Source organism: Mixophyes fleayi, chromosome 2, assembly GCF_038048845.1.
Source record: "Mixophyes fleayi isolate aMixFle1 chromosome 2, aMixFle1.hap1, whole genome shotgun sequence".
Classification (NCBI taxonomy): domain Eukaryota; kingdom Metazoa; phylum Chordata; class Amphibia; order Anura; family Limnodynastidae; genus Mixophyes; species Mixophyes fleayi.
This window is the reverse complement of record NC_134403.1, coordinates 367,578,503-367,595,089: the sequence shown is the minus strand read 5'-3', so window position 1 is coordinate 367,595,089 and position 16,587 is coordinate 367,578,503. Positions and strand designations below refer to the sequence as shown.

The 16,587-nt window shown below is 42.1% G+C and overlaps 1 protein-coding gene across 6 annotated transcripts in view; it reads left to right on the top strand.

Annotated features, from left to right (window-relative positions):
- Positions 1-10,604: 10,604 nt before the first annotated feature.
- The window catches only part of LOC142139612 (beta-1,4-galactosyltransferase 3-like), a 45,868-nt gene continuing 39,885 nt past the window's right edge, over positions 10,605-16,587 (top strand). For 2 of the 6 annotated variants that reach the window (XM_075197378.1, XM_075197374.1), the window contains exon 1: positions 10,605-10,721. The gene's annotated coding sequence lies outside the window, so the exon portion shown is untranslated. The remainder of the gene's footprint in view (positions 10,722-16,587) is intronic. The other 4 variants (XM_075197373.1, XM_075197376.1, XM_075197377.1 and 1 more) reach the window with 4 other exon arrangements.

Sequence of the window (16,587 nt, the reverse complement as noted above, 5' to 3'; positions counted from 1 at the left end):
CTGTGTAACCGTCACCATTAGAGCGCATGGCCATTTGTTTGTGTCCTGCTGCATTCACATTCATCTAAAGTAAAGGGAAAAAAGTCTTGTTGTAGGAGGGAGGGAATCCCACAGAGACTGTTGTAGCACAAAACAGTTCTGTAACCTGGAATTGGGACCAGGAAACAAGTGTGAATGAGTGGCGCAGATCTTGGGCAGAGCAGAGGATTCTAGTTGGGATATATTTTGAAACAAGTCAAGAGATATAATAAGTTTGACTGATGCAGTTTTGTTAATGGCTTTATTGTTTGTAGAAGTGTTTCATAATGGCTTCTGTAAAGTGCAGGCAATTAATTTAGGGGCTTCCGGAGAGGAACATTAATAGAGAACATTTGAGGAAAAAAGCGAGTCTAGCTGCTGTGTTCAAAATAGATTGTAGGGGTGAAAGTCTGGCTAAGGGAAGACAAGCAAGAAGAGAATTGCAGTACTTGATGTAGGATATTATAAATGCATGGATTAAAGTTATTTGCTGTGTCGCGTGTGAAATATTTGCATATTCTGTAGATGTGTCTTAGGGGGACAAAGGACATTTCTGAATCAAGAATGACACCTAGGGAATAAGCATTAAATGATAGGGTTTACTGTCGTGGTGTCAATGGAAACAGAGGTTTCAGGTCGGTAACTTTTGTTGGCTGGCGGAAAAATCAATAGCTCAGTTTTGGAAACATTGAGGTGGCTGGAGGACATCCAAGATGACCTTTCAGAAAGATATTCAGGAATGGAGGCCATTGTAGAGAGTGAGATTATCCATAGAGCATGAATAAATTTGGATGCCATTCACATAAAGGTGATACTATAACCCAAATCACTTGAAAGGGATAGAGTAAAGAACCTAGGACTGAGCCTTATGGTTTTCAAAATGATAGAGGAGCCAGAAACGAGGTGGATCCATAGAAATGATCACTGAAGGAAACGTTTGATAGGTAGGATGAGAATCAGGGCAGGAGAATGTAAAACATGGGAAGAGAAGTTATTGGTGGAAAGCTTTTTAAAATGAAGATTTCTGTGGGTATGAGGAGGCTTAATTAGAGTGCAAAAATATTACCGTGGTGGAAGAGATATTGTATGTATATGGTCTGATAAAGTCAAGAGAAGACAAGATCAAGAAGTGGCAATAATTAGGCAAGTCAGTCCGTTGGGAGAGTCAGAAGGGAGAGGTTAGAGTACTTTGGAGGCAGAAGCAGAATGTGTATCACCAAAAGGGATGCTGAAGTCACCCAGGATAATGGTGGGGATACCAGAGGATAAGAGATGAGTGAACTGGGCTGAAAAGTGTTCAAGTACAGATATTGCCCCAGAGCACAACTTCCCAGCCTATAGTCCAAAATTAGTAAATTGATGTGAATTAAATAAGTAGTCTTCAGCCTGGTATCTAATAATGAATATATAATTTAATCAAAGAACTAGGTATTTTAAAGGATTCAAATGCTATTTTTCCATGCTCTTCTTTACTTCGATTTTGCAACCAACAATGCATCAGATCCATTGACTTTATTTCCTCCCAACACTTCATATTTCTGTATTGATACTTGCCAACTCTCCCGGAATGTCCGGGAGACTCCCAGATTCCGGGTGGGTTTCCCGGACTCCCGGAAGAGTATGACAGTCTCACACATCTGCCCACTTCCTAGTGAAGTGGACAGAATTCGGTCCAAAATGGCGAGATTCTCCGGGAATCGCGGCATTTGGCCCCACCCCAGCTGTAAAATGATGCGTTTGCGTCATTACGACACAGGGGGCGCGTGCAAAATGACGCGATTTTTGGAGCCCCGCATTCCCACCTCCCCCCGGCAGCTCCCAGATGCCAACTAGAAGAAGTTGGCAAGTATGGTATTGATGAAAGAAAACATTCCACTTTCTAAAAATCACCACCGAAAAACACAACAAATCAGGTCACCTCCTACGTCATGTGACCCTGTCCACTTGTCAATAGACAACAATCCCCTTTGACCAGTGAAAATCAGGACTGTCCCAGATGCAAATCTGTTTTAAAAATGAAAACCTGATTGACCACAGATTAATATAACGTTTAGAACAATAAAGGTTAAGAATTCTCCACGGTAAGGACACAAAGCAATAAGAAATGTTTCCGTACAGGCATCTGCGTCTCTAAGCAAGGGAGCTGTCCCGTAAACCAATTTCACAGTCCACAGCTTAAACGACCAGTGTGTTTAGTAAAGCAATTGAATAAGTACTAGCGGGAGCTTGGAGGGGAGAAGTGTTTGCCTAGTCCGGAGCTGTTACTATGGATTTCTCATGTTGCACTCACCCTGCTTGTGTGCGCTGGGATTAAGTGATTTTAAAACGCCTCTGCTCTTTAAGTGAATATAAAGGCGCATAAATAATGCACCAAACAGGATGCTTTGCACATAAGTATAAATTTACTTTATACAGCCTGAAGGATGGGATTTTATTTATGGGTAGTGATAAAATTAAAGTTGCCTCATCATGAAAAATGCATTGAAGAGAGGCAGGTTAATCCCTTTGGTATTAGTCTAATGGGACTATTTTCTCCCTAAACATTAAAACTGCATGAAGTGTATTACAGATTGCCGGAGTGTGACAGAGGTAGGGAGGCGCGTTCTAACACAACTCGGGCCCATGTAGAGAGTAACTGTATCAGGGACGGGACAGTGATTGTTTATTGCTCAATACAAAAAAAAAAAAACACTTCTGAAAAGTCTGGATGACACATTTTGCAAATGGAAGCTGCACTCTGCAGCACATAACATATCTAACAAATGACTATCATCATCATCATTTATATAGCGCCACTAATTCTGCAGCGCTGTACAGAGAACTCACTCACATCAGTCCCTGCCCCATTGGAGCTTACATTCTAATTCCCTAACACACACACACACAGACAGACAGAGAGACAGAGAGACTAGGGTTAATTTTGATAGCAGCCAATTAACCTACTAGTATGTTTTTGGAGTGTGGGAGGAAAACGGAGCACCCAAAAGTGTTGTAGCTTGTAGGAACACACAGACACTCACAGGTGAAGGGAATAAGTCACCAGGCACATTTATTAGGATACCGGCCTGGTAACCTGTGGAGCGTGTGGACTTGCCGACTTTTAAAACATCCCCTCTGGGAAAACCCGGAGGAGAGGTCAGGTGACAAGTGCAGGAGAGGGTGTGGCAATGCCATCGTGTCACCGGGGCTCACCCCCTGCTATGAAATACCAAAATTCACGGCATTGTTTTTTTCACTTTCCGTGTGTTCTTTTGTGAGTTTATATTCCACATATATATTGGACGTATACTGCAGTGTGCTGTCTAGTAGAGCAGACTTAGACCCATAGTCATCACCCCACGTATCTTCACATCCGTTCCTTGTTGACTGCACGCGTACATAAACCCGATTTACGTGCTCTTTAATACAAACGCACATTGTGCTCAGTGTGCATCCCTTCATGAATCAGGCCCATAGTCTGTAAATCAGTTAACACCACACAATAGAACATCATCATCACCATTTATTTATTTAGCGCCACTAATTCCGCAGCGTTGTACAGAGAACTCACTCACATCAGTCCCTGCCCCATTGGAGCTTACAGTCTACATTCCCTAACACACACACACACACAGACACAGACTAGGGTCAATTTAATAGCAGTCAATTAACCTACCAGTATGTTTTTGGAGTGTGGGAGGAAACCGGAGCACCCGGAGGAAACCCACACAAACACGGGGAGAACATACAAACTCCACACAGATAAGGCCATGGTCGGGAATCAAACTCATGACCCCAGTGCTGTGAGGCAGAAGTGCTAACCACTGAGCCACCGTGCATAACATTAATACAACCGACAACAGCATAGGTGACAGAATATAACACGGACAGCGCCATGGTAATATGAGACACATGTAACAATGCCGTGACAATAATAATAATATGAACACCGGAGTTAACTCTTTGGACGCGGTAATGCACTCTGCTCAGAAAAAGGGAATGAGGTTGTACAATAGTATCACGTTACTTTAAGGCTCTTTGTTAGAATTAGTGCCACTAGCAATGAACAGGGACTACTTTGTGTATTTACCTATTTGCACACTGATGAACAATATAACACAGCTGACATTGGTGTGTGGTAGAAACCTCACAACTAAGCACTGTTTGCATTCTGGACTAAAGCGATCTATAGCGTGTCAGCCACTATTAGGTGGACTACAACGGACCTATCAGAGATGACAGACAAGACAGAGCCGAGACAAACCGTCCTTGCTGCAGCCTTGGTCACCTCTACACAGATGAAAACAGTTGACGCCACTATTGTGATTTCCTTTTATCAGTGCAGACGCCCAGGTCCAACGTTAAGGCGATCAGGGACTGTAGTAATGGTTCCTGGCCACGTCCCTGGAGCATTGACAGCTGCAATCCTAAGTTTTACTAACAGTGAGATTGTTGGGAACAAGCCGAGCCGCAAAAAATGTACTTTGTCGCTGCATCATGTAAGATTAATGTATTTAACGAGAGTAAAATATATAAAATAATAGTCTTGTTCATCTATTCTATACTGTATATGTTAGGTATATATCAAAAGCGTCAAGTGACAGAAGTAAATGGTTATTGGTGTATATTGATAAGGAAATGACAATAAAATCCTTTATCTCTCTGTCTTGTGTATCCTATGGATTGAAAGCTGTAAGAAAGAAGAGGATCACAATGGATTTTTGGTGAGCAATAAATGGGTAAAAGTGGGTTTTTGTGGGGAGGGGTGGGGGTCTTTTTTTTTTTTAATAAAGGTCTTTGTCACGGGGTCTGTGTGTTTATTTCAGTGTATATATTTACAGGTGCACTACAGGTCCCAACGGGCATGTTAGCACTTGTAGTTCTACAAGCACCAGCCTGCTCAGAAGGATATGGGTATGCTGGCGCTTGTAGTTCTATAAGGGCCAGCCTACCCAAGCAGTTCAGGGATGGCAGAGCCAGTAGTACACTAGTAAATAAACCCGGGTACATCAATTATCTCTTTTGTACCCCACACCCACCACCCCAGGGGTGTAGGACCCTTGAGCTGGATTTGCTCTATCTCTAAATGAAGTCCAATGTCCTTTGCAGGTGTGTGTGACCGGCATTTAATAGCATTTAATAATAGACAGTCATGTGACATGGGGTAGGAGGAGGGCGTGGTCGCGTCACCATAGCCCCACCCCCGCTATAAAAAGCAGAAATTCACGGCATTGAATGGAGGGGGCGGAGCTTGATTACAAGATTAATTAATTCAATGCCGTGAATTTCGGCAAATGCGGGAACTTTCCCTACTTTTCCCGGGAGTCCGTGAGTACTGCCCGAAATTCGGAGCCTCCCGGGAATTCCGGGAGAGTAGGCAAGTATGGCATAGCATCTAAAAGGGCAAAAACATATTGAAAGTTTTTAATACAATTACGTTTTGAAATCATACAACTTCTAGAGTTGCCCATAGGCATGCAATGGCTGGCTGGGCTGGGGGGGTAGGGGGAGCATCTTCCCCCTGGACCGGAACTATAGTGGGCTACTTTGGACTGGGTCAATGGGCTACCTGCATATTTTGCCTTTTAAAATGTTCATAATAGGCTGCTGAGCCGAGACTCACCACCCTGGGCTAAATTTTGCCAGCCCCTGTAGCCATGCATCACTGCAAAAGTAGACCTTGAGTCAGTGTTGCTGTTAGCAGACTGACCTTTGGCGAGGTTACAGACTCTGGTTAGGATCACCTGCAGAGGCCGTACCTCAATTACCCTATGTGGTGTTACTGCTGCATAACCAGACCTCACGTTTCCTGTTACATAATTACAAGCAAGACTCGTCAGCCCACAGGGGGCGGTCATTGAGATTAACATGTGTGATGCAGTCTAGTGAGGATTTCGTTCCACATCACTATCATTGACCATCAGTGTAGCTGGGTAAGAATATTGTGTTTTCCTTTGAACTAATAGGGCAGACAATTTGTGTGGAACCTGTAATGTTGGTGTCTTGCTCAAAACAATGACAGCTGCTTACTCAACCATGCTGGCTGAAACAGCAACACCCTGCAGGCCCTCAGGTAACGCACCAGCAACCGTGCCTGATGATGTAGGTAAGTGGTCGGTGTCCGTCACCCTGTTTCTGTGTCAGAATAACAGAATCCTGATGAGCATAACAGGAAATTGACAAAAGGTTTTGGACAGTCCAGGGGGGGTAAATGTATCGAGCTGATAGTTTTCCGGCGGGTTTGAAAAGTGGAGATGTTGCCTATAGCAACCAATCAGATTCTAGCCACTGGATGGTAAGCGACAGAGCAATGACACAAACACACGGCAGTTCCTAGCACATCTAGGACACACTGGCACACAGCAGTGGCAGAAAAGAAAAATGGTGCAAGATGGAATTGTCCCTGGGCCCTCCCACCCCCTCCCACCCTCATGTTGGATCTTAAAAAGGAATGCAAAAATCGCGAGATCCAAAGACGTAACGATGATGCTTTCCCTCGTTTTCGATTCTGAGGGCGCGCAAAAGTACCTAGCTGGCTCGGCACTCGGATCCCATAAGTTCGGGTGTGTTCGGTTTTCAAGGAACATCTCCAGTAATAAGACAGTCCCTGTGTCCCCTCACGGTCATGATTAATGTAAGATATAAAAAAAGGTTATACCAACCAATAGCTTAGGGGAAAAAACATGTTAAGTGAAAGCAGTAATGCTAAAGTAGGAGGTTGGTTGATTTTTAGTTTTTCACAACGTCCCTCGTTAGAATTTCGCACCTTTACGCACTCCTAGACGCACATTGAGGCTGCAGAGGGGTCTCCTGAGAGTGTAGAGTCCTGTGTTTTTGCAGTGAGCATTGGCCAAGTGTTTTCATATAAATGTGCAGAAAAGTAGTCTCGCCCCTGACATGGTTTGGGATAAGCGGCATGGCTTGGCTTCTTGCCTAATTTATAACTTCAACTGATACTTTGTTGCTGAGCAGGCGAGTCCTAGCGCATCCTGTATTGCACTGTCTAGGTAGATCTTACTGCACTTCAAGCCCCATCATAAAGTTTACAGAACTTGGTTATAATGTATAAGTTATCTTGCACTCAAAAAAGCCTTAAAGCCCTGTAGAGAAGGCAGTCTTGTACACCGCTCACCAAAGGTGCCTACATCCCCCCGAACTGTTGAATATCCAACCTACTATGCTTGAAGTCGCTTCCTGGTTCTCCTCATGACCGTATAGGACAGGACACTTCTTGATAAGCTACCACATTTTATTGGATGATATATGACCATGCTGGGCCCAACAATTATATACTTATAATAATTTATTGCTTGTACAGACTTTATAATGATGCCCACTTCTTGATGAATTCGGGAGTGCGTATAGCCTAAATACGTGCGAATAATACTGAACGTGGGTTCGCTCAGAAAACGTGACTCGGTCAATCAGGCCCATTGTTCTTATTACATGTTTACAGTATGTGGGCACAAGTTACTTCACTAAATACAAAGTTTAAATAAAAGTTTAAATAAAAAATAATTCAAATAATTTACAAACATGTTAATATTGAAGTGGACCATCATGAATTGATTAAATGTAATTGTGAAGATACCGGGTTTTCTTACTCAATGCTACCCACTTGACGCTGGCTGGCCACCCATGGGTGCCTCACTATGCCAGGGACGTCTACCCAATACCTTCTAGGATTCGTATAGTCACTCAGACAAATGCAGTTAGAAAGTACAACAACACATGTATTGTAACAAAATCAATCACTAGATCATTATGTACACACAGTAAATAAATGCCAGGCAGGTTTACCACATCATCTGTCCCTTACCCCACTAGCTTAAGGAGTTACAGTTACCTGGCTGTCCAGACTTGACGATCCATGGATCTTTCTCAGCTACATATGTAGACTCTGGTAGAGAACGACAACTCAAAACCAGATCTTGCACCTTCCATGAATGAAATCCCAGAATGAACACCACCTACCCCGCTGGAGTGGCTCCTTATATCTGGGGTCTAATTTCCAGTCTTTTCCCCTCCCTGGGCAAACCCCTGGGTCTATTCTTCTTAACCATTGGTCAGTGCTGGACTGGGGGGGTTGAGATGGAGAGGGCAGTGAAGATGATCTGTCCTTCCACAGAACCCCCCCTGCTAGATGCCCTGTCTGGAATAGTCTTCTGAGAACAATGGACACTGATTGGCCCCACCAGTATCTTTCAAACTGATCCCTACCCATAACCCCCTGGCTTCACTTTAAAGACAATGAATAACAACCTCACTGCCACGTCATCAATATACAATATACATATTTACAATGAGCTACAATGTCCCCTTAGCCACATGTAATTAGACAATGCAGTTGTAGTCTGGTAAGCTGGGGAACAAAAGTAGGGCTATAAAAAGTTCTTGCTATAATTCACATTATGTGAGAAACGAGAACAGGATGGTTACAGTGTTATCACACTCGTTTCGTCACAGTAACAGAAAAACTTTCTTAATTATGACTTTCAATAAACTTTACAAACAATACCAAACCAATTTTTGCCAATATGGCTTTTTTATGATTGACCATTCTTCTTTCCAACACAGTTTCTTGACTACCAATGTTTTATATATTTAGCTGCTTTTAAACTAATTAATGTTTCCCATGGGGGGATAGATATTTTAAAAATATCAAAAAAAGTTATCTAAGTTTTATATTTACCTGCATTAGAGTGGGCATCTACAGTCATGGGCAAACATTTTGAGAATGACACAAGTATTGGTTTTCACAAAATTTGCTGCTTTGGTGTTTTTAGACCCTTTTGTCAGATGTTGCTATGGTATATTGAAGTAAAATTACAAGCATTTCATAAGTGTTAAAGGCTTTTATTGACAAATACATTAAGTTTATGCAAAGAGTCAATATTTGAAACGTTGACCCTTCTTTGTGAAGACCTCTGCAATTCACCCTGGCATGCTGTCAATCAACTTCTGGGCCACATACTGACTGATGGCCGCCCATTCTTGCCTAGTCAATGCTTGGAGATTGTCAGAATTTGTGGGTTTTTGTTTGTCCACCCGCCTCTTGAGGATTGACCACAAGTTCTCAATGGGATTAAGGTCTGGGGAGTTTCCAGGCCATGGACTCAAAATTTCAATGTTTTGATCCCCGAGACACTTAGTTATCACTTTTGCCTTAGGGCAAGGTGCTCCATCATGCTGGAAAAGGCATTGTTCATCACCAAACTGTTCTTGGATGGTTGGGAGAAGTTGCTCTTGGAGGATGTTTTGGTACCATTCTTTATTCATGGCTGTGTTCTTAGGCAAAATTGTGAGTGAGCCCACTCCCTTGGCTGAGAAGCAACCCCACACAGGAATGGTCTCATGATGCTTTACTGTTGGTATGACACATGATGGTAGCGCTCACCTTTCCTTCTCCGGACAAGCGTTTTTTCCAGATGCCCCAAACAATCTGAAAGGGGATTCAGAGAAAACAGACTTTACCCCAGTCCTCAGCAGTCCAATCACTGCAACTTTTGCAGAATATCAGTCTGTCCCTGATGTTTTTCCTGGAGAGAAGTGGCTTCTTGGCTGGCCTTATTGACACCAGGCCATCCTCCAAAAGTCTTCGCCTGCGTGTGCAGATACACTCACACCTGCCTGCTGCCATTCCTGAGCAAGCTCTGCACTGGTGGTGCCCCCATCCCGCAGTCGATTTAAATTTAGGAGACAGTCCTGGTGCTTGCTGGACGTTCTTGGGCACCCTGAAGCCTTCTTCACAACTATTGAACTTCTCTCCTTGAAGTTCTTGATGATCCAATAAATGGTTGATATAGGTGCAATCTTACCAGCAGCAAAATCCTTGCCTGTGAAGCCCTTTTTGTGCAAAGCAATGATGACTGCACGTATTTCCTCTGTTAAACATGATTAACAAAGGAAGAAAAATAATTTCAAGCAACGCCCTCCTTTTAAAAGCTTCCAGTCTGTTAGTCTAACTCAATCAGCATGACAGAGTGATCTCCAGCCTTGTCCTCGTCAACACTCTCACCTGTGTTAACGAGAGAATCACTGACCTGAAGTCAGCTGGTCCTTTTTTGGCAGGGCTGAAATGCAGTGGAAATGTTGTTTTTGGGATAAAGTTCATGGCAAAGAGGGACTTTGAAATTAATGGCAATTCATCTGATCACTCCTCATGACATTCTGGAGTATATGCAAATTGCCATCATAAAAACTGAGGCAACAGACTGTGTGAAAAATAATATTTCTGTCTTCTCAAAACTTTTGGCCATGACTGTACATGAAACAAACACCCACTTCCCAAAACTTTAATAATAATAATTAATAATAACAGTTAATGCCTTGTATACAATAAATTGTGAGGATTGCATTCAAACAGAATAAGGAACTGTACTTGCCAATAAATACAGGAAATAGAGACAGACCAGCCCAGCATGTAACCCCTGTCCCTGGACATAGTGGTTGCACAAGGTCCCCCAGATGTTGTATAAATCAGGAAACAACAATACTGACAACTTGACCCAGATGAAACTTGTCTCCCGGTGACGTCACGCAGGGGGGCGGGGCTGGACTCGCTGCTCGGCTCCGGGCGCGTCCTTACTGACAGCGTAGAACACAAGTCTCGGGCCGCGGGGGGCGCGCACGCTGCTGGTGCCGGGAGCGCGCCGTGTTGTAGGTGGCGGGGGCGCGCAGTGTGGCAGGTGACTGTGAGTGCAGGACAGGAGCAGCAGTATCAGGTACCCCCCCCTCTCTCTCTGCCCCCCCACCCCTGTGCCTGGTGGGGCCCCAGTACCTCTCTCTACTGTCTCTTCCACTGACTGTATAATATGTCTGCTGGTCACCTATATATCAGTGTGACACTGTGTTATTCTCTATATTATGTACAACATCCTCTGTGTATATAACCAGTGTCTGTCATAGGGACCTGTGCACCTTGTGCCTCCTCTCTAAATGTGACTGTGGTCATACAGTGAGCCCTAATTATAACCTCTATGTCATATAACCCTGTATACAGATGTAGGACTCCTCTAGATCTTATATGGGGCATGCAACATTCCCTGCTCTATAGACTTCTATAACTTTTATATCTGCCAGCTGCTAAATGCCTTGCATTGTGTCCACCAATGTTATTTCGCTTGCAGCTGTAGTATTTTACAATGTATGTATTTTTTTTCTGCCACCATTATGGGCAAATCTGGGCTGATCTGCTATGGCCAGCCACCATGGAACGTCCTTATCCTGGGCAAGGCACAGTCTGACAGGTGGGGGGCACCGTAAGAGTCAGATGGCCATATTTGTTTTTTAAACTTGAATATAAATGTAAACTGCTTGGGCGTGGGTGGGGTATGTTCTGCACCAATGCTACATTTCTGGCATTGGTAACTTAAAATTTTAACGCCTGGGATGAGAAAGAAAACTGTGCCCCCCAGCGCTCAATTTTAACCAAATGAAGCTAAAATATTAATAAACTGTGCACCCCACCTTCAGCGTTGTGCTCTGGGAGGTCGCCCCTGTCCTGCCGGTACATGATGCATTCAACTAACCCTTGACCCCTGCAATACTAACAGCACATTTGTAACACACAGTATATATAATATAATGGCACTCAATTAGGTATTGAGGTACATATGTCTTTATTTAATTTAAGAAATAGTTGCATATAAGATACATTTAGATCTATTAGATTTTTTTTTTAAATCCAATAATAATTCATTATCTCTATGGCCTAGACAGGGGATGGGCAGCATGTGGCCCTCTGAGCTGGGCCCAGCTCCTTCCTGCTTTATGTCAGATTTGTTTGTTATAACTTGTAACACTTGTATAAATGCCCACTGATATGTTATTACAGATAGGTTTTTATTTGATTAAATGTATTGTCTTAACTTGGTACTGAGATCAAAGGTAATGCGTGGCCCTTTTGTCTGCACAGGCATTTTGTTATTTACTCAAACGTTGGATTGTTGCAATTGTTTTAGTTTGTTTCTAGGTCCCACAAATAAAAACTTTGTAGACGTTGCGAAACACTGGTGTGGTAGGATTTGGTAACAAGCAGCTGTATCCAAGATTATGTTGTCAAGGTGAGAACTAACTCTCAAACACTTCAATAATAAACATACTTTGTAAATAATCTCTTACGTTGGCCTAAGCATTGTTCAGCATTTCAGTAGGAGGGGGAAAATTATTCCATATTCTGTGTGATGCAGCATAATACAAATTATGTCGGATTTTTCCCCTCTCGTGCCTAACAATACTTATGTTATTTGAAAGATTTGGCTTTTTTAAGAGATTATTTGCTAATAGCATTAGTGCCTAGGATGGGAGAAGTGACACTTTTTGCCCTGGGATCCGCTTGGAGTCCTCTGCTCTTTGGATTTGGATTTCTATTGGACAAGCTGGTTGCTACAACAGCTGCCTGATTTAGTCAAAATTGACTAAACAACAACATCATCATCATCATCATCATCACCATCTATTTATATAGCGCCACTGATTCCGCAGTGCTGTACAGAGAACTCGCTCACATCAGTCCCTGCCCCCATTGGGGCTTACAGTCTAAATTCCCTAACATACACACACAGACACTAGGGTCAATTTGTTAGCTACTGGTATGTTTTTGGAGTGTGGGAGGAAACCGGAGCACCCGGAGGAAACCCACGCAAATACGGAGAGAACATACAAACTCCTCACAGATAAGGCCATGGTTGGGAATTGAACTCATGACCCCTGTGCTGTGAGGCAGAAGTGCTAACCACTTAGTCACCGTGCTGTGTGTGTGTGTTTGTATTGCCACTTTATGATGGATGTGTATTATGCCACACTTAAAAACCCAATATATCGCATGACACTATATTTATAGCTCCACTATCTTCATTTAGATGTGTTATTATTCTTTTATTTATAGGGCAGCACAGTGGCTCAGTGGTTAGCACTTCTGCCTCACAGCACTGGGGTCATGAGTTAAATTCTTGACCTTGGCCTTATCTGTGTGGAGTTTGTATGTTTTCCCAGTGTTTGCGTGCTTTTTCCTCCGGGTGCTCCGGTTTCCTCCCACAAAAACATACTGGTAGGTTAATTGGCTGCTATTAAATTAACCTTAGTCTGTCTCGGTCTGTGTGTGTATGTTAGGAAATTTAGATTGTAAGCTCCAATGGGGCAGGGACTGATGTGAGTTCTCTGTACAGCGCTGCGGAATCAGTGGCGCTATATAAATAGCTGCTGATGATGATAAAGCGCATGTATATTACACAGCTCTGTATATTGAGGTGATCTTAATGCAAATAAATTATATACAGTGACATGAAACAGAAGGTATAGAAAGTACTGCCCAAGTGAGCTTACAATCTAAGGTGTGGAGAACTCTTGATATATTGGGTAGCGGCATAAGAATTGTAGCTGGTGGTTGGGGAAGTGGGTGTGGCTACTGTACGGCAGCAGCATTATCAGCCAATAATAAAGCAGCCATTGGTGACTGGCGTTTCTGTGCCGCTACTGGTGATGTGAAACCGTTAGGATAAGGAGAGACATGAATGATGAACTGCTCATTGTAGAAATGTACAATGGGCCTACTTATATCTTCTGTGTTCAATATAGATAATCATTATGTTTAACATTGTATATTTTTATAGCAGTGTTATCAGGTCATCTACACTCTAAACGTCACCATTTTTATGCGTTGTCTCGATGCCAGATAACTTGTATGAGTCCGTTATACGCATACCGAAAATGATCATTACTATGTTATTTTTTGCTAAATGTGGCTTTGCAAAATACCAAAACGTGGGGTGTTATAACTTTTTCACGTACGGTTTATTTTATTTGTTATATAATTAAAATCTGTTATTTGTCACACGAGACTAGTTGTATCAAGTTCTAGCACTAGGTGATTGTAAAGTATGTTCTGATCTGTAGAAACAGATTTGAAAGAGGATGTAGTTAGTCACGTGACTGTATATACTATATGCCGTAGACCACTAAGGCTCATACCTACAAGTGCTTGTTCATACGTTCAGTGCACTCTGAATATACGAGCAGAACAGTCCTGAAGAAAGGTTGGAGATCTGTTCAAATAGAGGGTTTCCACGTGTACATACCTATTATGTCGTATTGTTTTTATAATTCCTCCTGTACATTCATCCCTACAGGACTTGTAATGGTGTATTTTACTATTTATGTCCTTTCCATGCTTCAGAATCTGCAACCAAGCCTAGCTCATCTTGAAGTGAACAGAAGAGCTAACAATCCGGATTGTCCGTGTGTTATAGCCTAAAAACTTGGCAAACTTAATTCTGTCTGCTCTGGGCTCTTCATAGAGTAAATCCAGCATGTCTGGTTTCTCTAGAAGTGTTCTGGTGACCTATATACTCATGCTTAAAATAATCATTGTCCAATTACAGGGTGCAGTTAGACTCATTAAAAAAAAAAAATACAGTTTCAGGTTGCTATATCTTAATGAGGACAGAGACAATCTAAGACACATCTTGGAATGGATATAAAAGGAGACTGAAAACTAGGCTGTCCTCTGACTTTCTCGTAAACTTTATATAAAGAGTAGATAATGGGAATTGCAATTAATGTTGGGCAGAGCTGTACCTCTCACCGCTCCTTACTTAATGCAGTAACTAGATTGGCCATGACTTCTGTCCGGAAAGCAAAACAAAATATTTTTAGTGCAGAGTTTTGGTCCAGGGCGAAATGGCGTTTGTTTTTTTTTTTGTTTGTTTGTTTTTGTAATCAAAATGATTATATTTGAGCCCCTGGAACTTTGGATTTCTGTGTAGCGTTTGGTAGTGTATACATTTTTTGGAAACACTTTTCTGTCTTTTGGATTGTTTTCATTGCACTGATGTTTATTTGATAAACTTTTTAAAGTGACGTGGGTTGGTTTTGTCTATTTGTGTCACGAACGCCCAGCCTGTCTCAGATACAGCAATCTGAACAGCTGGCCGTTGACTGGTGTTACCTTAGTTAATTAACAATGAATACACCTTTTCTGCAGCCAAAAAGTATTTATTATGGTGTCCTTGCGTTCACCAGAACCACTTATTAATGTTTCACGCTTAAATCACATACATATGTAGCATGAGCCTCCCTGGGCTTCGTAAGTTCACAAAGAATCACGGAGAATACGCTAGATAAAATATGTTTCATCTAAAAAATGTTTTCAAGGCTTATTTACAAAAAGGTAATAAACAGACATACAATAGGTTGCACAAATGAGTTTCAGAAAATAAAATAGGAAATAAAACCAGAATCCCTACTTACAAGTTCAGGAATTGGCATGTGAGGAGAACACATTGAGAAGAATGGCACATTTCAGTCGTGGTAGACCCTCCTCAAAGAAATGGACAGTCTGAAACAAGGGATTTTTAAACCATTTCTTGTTGGCTCTTCACCCCCCCATCTTTGGAATTTAGTTTGTCAATAAAGACAGATTGATCTCCCAAATGTCACAGAGCTTTCGGAAGTAAATTATCTATCGCTTAGATATATGTTTGGGCACCTCTGAGTATCTCTCACTTCTGCTCTTTCTGCCTGGCTAAGTCCAACTCCTCTGCATACACAAACTACTCCCAGATCTGTCTCTGGGCCTGGCTACTTTCAAAAGACCATTCACACTTGCCTAAGTCGTACTCAGGTCAGTTAACAAAATACACTTTGGAAGGTTACATAAAATATTCATAATGTTATACATAGATTCAACAGAAAATAACAATCAGTCATTAGATATACTACATTTCGTCACAGTTGTTTGTTTTACTCCATTCTGTTAAGTTAACGGTTTATAACATAATGGATGAACAAATTAGTATCTTACAATCCCAAAATAAGAATTAAAAGAAAAGGAACAGCGAACCAAAAAGAAACCAACCAACCCGGCAGAAAAAGCATCCCAAGGCACAATAAGGAAATTAAACGCAATACAGTGGTTATCTGTGCCCTAATGGTATACATTCATTATTATGGTTAGATGGTGCGTACACAATTTGAAAATTTACAGCAGTAAACCCCATGAAAAAGCAGATGTGTGTGTTTTTTTTTGTCATGTTTAAAAAAACAAGACAAAAAACACACACAAGTCATTGTGGCAGGCTATAAGAGGAATGCTTGTATTTACAATTTACCTTGTTTTTATTTATTGAGGCTGCTATTCATGATTCATGGCAACCACGGTCAATAACACATAATCTAGTGAGCAGAGAGGCTTTGGAACACCACTCTGAGCTCTTGTCTGCACCGTGACATCCTCCACCCCCCTTCCTCCTCTCTCTTCCATCACTTGACATGTGGTGATCCTGTGTCTGTCTAGCAGACTGACTGCGTCTGTGTTTGGCAGCCAGTTTTGTTTGCCAGTCAGAGAGCTTTTGGAAAGGAGATGATTCTTTGTGGAAGAATATCGGAAAAAAAATGACTGCTGCATGCTTAAAAGCTACCTAAAAGTACTGTGAGATCAAGATTATCAGTGACTTATAAGGGAAACCGAAGGATGGCTGTGTCCGGGAAAGACGCAGATTTTGTATAGCTGTTTTTCTTATACTCTCTCCCGAACATATCAAAACCGTTTTCTGGATTTTTGTTTACACTTGCATAGCGTACTTGCCACGC